Source organism: Cryptomeria japonica, chromosome 3 (genome assembly GCF_030272615.1).
Source record: "Cryptomeria japonica chromosome 3, Sugi_1.0, whole genome shotgun sequence".
NCBI lineage: Eukaryota > Viridiplantae > Streptophyta > Pinopsida > Cupressales > Cupressaceae > Cryptomeria > Cryptomeria japonica.
Genome location: NC_081407.1, coordinates 502,675,044 through 502,681,043, shown reverse-complemented (window position 1 = coordinate 502,681,043; position 6,000 = coordinate 502,675,044).

Below are 6,000 nucleotides of genomic sequence, written 5' to 3'. Positions count from 1 at the left end.
AAACTCTATCAATCATCGTGATCAAAGAACTCGCATTTTTATCAACCATAGTTGCAGACATCAAATCATTTCTAATCGGGATATCAATTTCGCAAAAATTTGAAAAACTCCACATATCAATTATCTCACTTGATCTCCCGAGGGGGCATCATCATATCACAATTTATCAACTAAGAGCTGGGGCATCCTATCGAACCAATATCACCATCAAAATGAGATTATTCTTTGAATCAACGCGTCATCACACCTCGCTTCAAAGAGGGGCAAAATGTATACACCTAAAAATGGTCTGAAGATAATTAATTAAATAAGAAATTATTTAATTAGTTCCCCTTCCTAATTTAATTGAATTCACTAAGCAATTTGATTAAAATCCCTCTTTCAGCTACTTATTAATAAATCTAAGGATTTATTTAATAGGTTCATTTCAATAATCCCCTTTGATTAATTAATTCAAATTAATTAATTCTCCCCATCAAATTTATTTCTTCTAAATTCCCTAATTAATCAAAACAAATCAATCTATGAGTTGTTGAGATTAATTAGTCTTTTCCTATTATTTGAATTTTTAAATTTAAATTCTCCTAACTTCTAACCACCTAACCTAACCCCTTCTAAACCTAACCTCTTCCATCTAACCCCGGGTTTAATTAACCATCCTAGCTTGCACATCCTAACCACCATGTCCCCTTTCCTTGGACACTTTTCCCTCTCGTGAGCAAAGCTTCTTGACACTTGTCACCATGGAGATGACAATGTCCCCTTTCATCCAACCCCTTCTCCTACCAACCTCCAATTGTTCCCTTTCATCCAACCTTTCTAGAAACTTCTTGACACTTGTCACCATAGAGATGGCAAATGTTCCCTTTCATCCAACATCTTTTCCAACCTCCTCCAATTTCACCATTGATATCTTCAGACTTAATCTTGACCGTTGATTCCTGCCACCTCACCCCTAGCCTTGGAAATCCTATAAATAGACCCCACTTTGGAGCAATAAGGATCCCATCTCATTTGCATTCAAGCATTGTTACTATAGACATATGAAATCTTAGTTTAACATTTGAGCTTAAATCTAGCTTACTTTCTAGCATAATCATGGAATCATGTAGCTTAATTATTATCATTGCTAGCTTAAATGCATCATTTATCATTTAAATCCTTCATTTAAGTGTAGTCAAGTCACTGGAATTTGCATAACTAGATCTGAGAGCAAAATTCATACTCACATTTACTGGGAGGCGATAGATCGCTTAGCTATGGTTTTATCTTTCTTTGCTTTAAATTCATTAACCATGCTTGTAATGATCTATTGAGTGTTTTGTGTTGCAGGAACATGTATACACTTCATAGGCACGACAATAACTACCTGATGATCTAAGGTTGTTTTGCAAGGAGCTCCTTCTACGCCACAAGTTACTAGCTAGTATTATCCTTGACCATTTAGGAAATACACCAGCATAAATCTCTATCCTTAATTTGTTTAATATATCCCCTACCCATAAAGTAGTCCTTGACAAAGCATTACAATAATCCACAATTCTTACCAACATAAATATCGACCAATTTTAGGCCAAGACATGACATATTGCTCCCTCACGCCCAATTACCTTTACTAAAAATGATTTCTTGCATAACAAGCCTAAACAAAATGATTCATTGCATTTAGAAATATTTGTCCACAACACCAAAATAAGATGAGTCTTGATAAATGGTGGAGCAAGATTGAACATTTGTATATTAAGAGTTATCGTAGCTCTGAGCTACTCTGAAAGTGACATTGATCCTTCAAAGAAAATCACTATCAAAGCTTATGATGATGCAGAGCACCTTTCAAAGGGTGTTATTATGCTACCCATCCAAGTTTGACTCACCACAAAAAGTATAACACTGCAAGTCTTCGACCTAAACTACCCTATAATATGATTCTTGGCCATCCCTAGATACATGCCATGAAAGCAGTTATGTCTACTTATCATTAGTGCCTAAAACTTCCTTGTAATGGAACAAAAATCACTATCCTTGGAGATCTAGATCCCTTCAAATTTTGTGCTAACTTGAAAGGAACATTTAAGCAACAAGTACCAACAAACAGAGAAGCTCCATCATCTAATGACACTTCTTGAAACATAGATCCTCAAACACCGGCTAAATTGTCAAAAGGAAAACTCAAAGTTGAAGGTCAGAGATGTGGAGAATACACTATGTTGTGGTCATTTCACATTGACAAACTGTCTACTTCTCTTAAGTCCCATGGAAAGCCACATCTTGTGCAAAAAGAACCTAAGGTTATAATTCAGTACCAACTTCCTACTACTTTCACAAAATAGGGAGACCACAATGAAGAAAAAATTGAAGAAGTATTAAAATGGCTTTATAGGGATGAAAAAGATGTTCCACCTATATAATTACCTATTGAAAATTATGGAAAAGGATTCACCGTCATGCAAAAGAAAGGCTATGATTGACATAGTGGTCTTGGAAAAACAAGTAAGGAATTATAAAGCCTGTTTAACCAAAAGAGTGACATCACACTAGAGGAATTGGATTTAAACCATTACAAATTGGTCCCTCCAATGCCAAGTTATCCTTATGTGAGAAGGGACACATTCCTAACAATGAAAAGACACCTGAGGAATACCTTAAAGAAATTGATTCCAATGAGTGGGAATGGGATTCCTATTCCTCTAGCTCTTATGCCTTAGACGATATTTTCATTGATCCTAATGACTTACCCATTGAAGAAAAACATGTAAATACTCCTCTTCCTGAATAGACATGTCATAGGCCCTAGATTATAGACTTTTGGGATCCTAGGTACTCTTCAGAAGAATACCATATTGAAAGTAATGACGATAATGATATTACTGATATCCATATCACGACCTTAACCTTTGCCATGCAAGACTTGTATAACATCGATGATAGCATGCCCTTAGCTCATCCCAGGCTTATCGATTGGGACCAACAAGGACCATTGAGTTTAGACCATTTTGAGAGTGATAAGGCCATAGTAGCATTCCTTGACCCTCATGAAGAAATATTAGAACAATTTGGGTAATCAACTCCTAGTCACAAAAATGAAAATGAAAAATATAGAAACAACGAGTCTCTTGATGAAAACCGCAAAGCACCTTTAGACATTAAAAAAGTAAAAATAAATGACATATCTAAGGGTGAAAACCTTTATGAGGTGCTCGAGGATTGAAGATTGGACAAACCCTAGGTATAACATGTAAAATATCCTCTCTTGGTGGAGACGACAAAAGAAATCAACTTGGGTACACCAGACAATGCTAAGGTCATTCACTTTGTAGTCTCATTGTCAGAGTAAGAAAAGACAGACTTCATCACATTCTTCCTGAAAAAACTAACAAAATTTGCATGGTCTTATGCAAATATATGCCACGACTAGATTCAGAATTGGTTCTTCATCGTTTGCCATTTTAGTCAGAAGCTAAACCAATCAAACATAAACTAAGAAAAATGCATCCACAAATTGCCTTACTAGTGAAGGTTGAGCTCGAGAAATTGTTAGATGTGGGTTTCATCAGACCTATTGATTATGCAAAGTGGATTTCTAACCTGGTTCCAATGAGCAAACCTGCTAGGGGCATTAGAATTTTTATTGATTTCAGAGACTTGAACAAAGCATGTCCAAAAAATGACTTCCCTTTGCAATCAAAATCTAAATCAAAATTATACATAAGCAATTGATAAATTCTCAAACATTCATTTGCATAACTTGTAAAAATTCAACTCAATTAAATTTATTTTAATTCCACATTGCCAATATCTAAATTCTGTTAATCCTAGAGGATCCGGTTAATACTAAGAAGGGGGTGAATTAGTATTAACAAAAAATGAAACTTTCAACACCAAAATAGACTTCTCAGATCCAAAAAACATTCAACACTTAAACTAACTTATTTAATCGATTAGAATGCTTCATTAATCATATAATCATCAATACCGGTAACCACTTTAAGATCTCTGATAAAAAAACATAAATTGTCTTAATCGGTTATCAGAAATAAAACATTAACATCACAAGAAAAACATTCCACACATGAACATCATGATTTTCACATGGAAACCCAAATAGGGAAAAACCATGGTGGGAATTGGTACCCACAAATATTTTGCACTCTTTCAGAATGCGCCCTATTAGGAGCCAAGCTCGGTTAGAAGCTTACAAGCACACCCCGTTAGGAGCACACCCTGTTAGGAGTCACCCGGTTAAGGGATTTACCTCAACCTTGTTAGAAGCTTTGATCTATTAGGATCAACCTCGCAAGAGGATTTAGAACTCAAATATTGAGTCACCCTGTTAGGGGATTTTATAATATGAGGCTTGTTAGGACCTACCCGGTTAAAGGATTTTAGTTGCTGTAATTGTTAGAGAACAACAGTGAATGATCTGTGTATAGCACTCAACTGCTTGCTTGATTAGATCCAATTAAGTTCTAAGTGTGCATCTCACTGGCAGATCTTCTCACACACACTGATTCAACTTCACACACTTCTCAAAATCACCGACACTTCAAAACATCAACCTTATCGACATAAATAACTTTTACAACTAGGTCGACATCAAAACCTTAAGACTTACTACGCAGATCATCACATATCTTTACAACTCATTACAAATCATCATAGGGACCATTACAGTCAATTACAAATCAATATCGACTGTTGAATGATCATAAATCGTCACAACAAGTTGATCTGGTACAAAGTCAAACCCTTAGCACATTTTGCTAAGCAATTTGCACATTCCCAATAAATTCTTTGTTCAAACGCGCCAAAACATATTTCAAACACATCATGCGGTTTGTGTCGCGTTATCATCAACACGTGAACTTGATGTAGATCACCGCCAAACCAAAAATCATTACCGGTCCTTAAACCCTGGCAAAGCTTCATCACAAATTCAAAACATGCCTTCCAGTAACCATTGTAGGATACGGTTTTGGTTACATACTCAAATCCATCATAAGAGCTTATGTTTCAAACCACAAGTCACCAAACATCGTCAATCACCCAATTCCATCAAAACTTATCTGCTTTACTGATTAAGGTCCTAATTCGCAGTCTTGTCGGTAAACTCTGTCAAACTCTTACTCCGGTAGACCAATTCACTTAGCCAACAAGACAATCATCGAAAACCAACTGTAAACATCATTAAACATCAGTTGACCCTGGTTGCCATCAATGACAACACAAATAACTGATCGTGTTATCTTTCCTCTACCGGTACAGTCATCCATCATCATCTCATCTTCATCAGTTATGCCAAACATGCCAACAAATTCAATATGTACTTGTTAAACTCTGCTAGATATTTTTTTGAATTAGGGTATTTAGCGGTAAAGTAAGATGAATAGGTTTTACTCCATGTCCTCATGCGATTGCTTATGGACATTTTATGTTTAAATTTAAGTAGTTGGAGTGTCCCCATGTAAAATTTTAATTAGGAAAAAAAGATATATTAAAATCTTCTCCTATTTTAGTGGAGTAGTAGCTCCTTAAAAATTGAAAATAAGCTTTCGAAAGGGGGGGGGGGGGGTGGAAATAAGAAGTAACTGCTTATTGAAAAAGTTGATATGTGGCTTCATCATTTTTTTTTCCTCTTCTTTTTATTTGCCTGCAATTTTGTCTACAAATTGCTCCTGAAAAAGTTGAACCACTGTGCAAGTTGAGCTGCTACTGCCAAGGAGCAGCATGGGGACTTGCCCTTAAGGCCTAGGGTCCCATGGGAGGGGTTTGGGCTCTATTTTTTATTGGAAAAGGCGCTCCCATGGAATTTTTTTTTTTTTTTGGCTACAAGATTATTTATAATCTTTTCCTAAAAAGTAGAAGCTCCTACTTTTTAGATTTTCATTTTTGAGTGGGTGCAAATGGGTTGGGGCTGGAATCAACCCCTACAACTTAGGGATAATTTATGCCACTTGTCAATTATAATTTGAAATAAAAAATTATTGTTAAAATTGCACACTA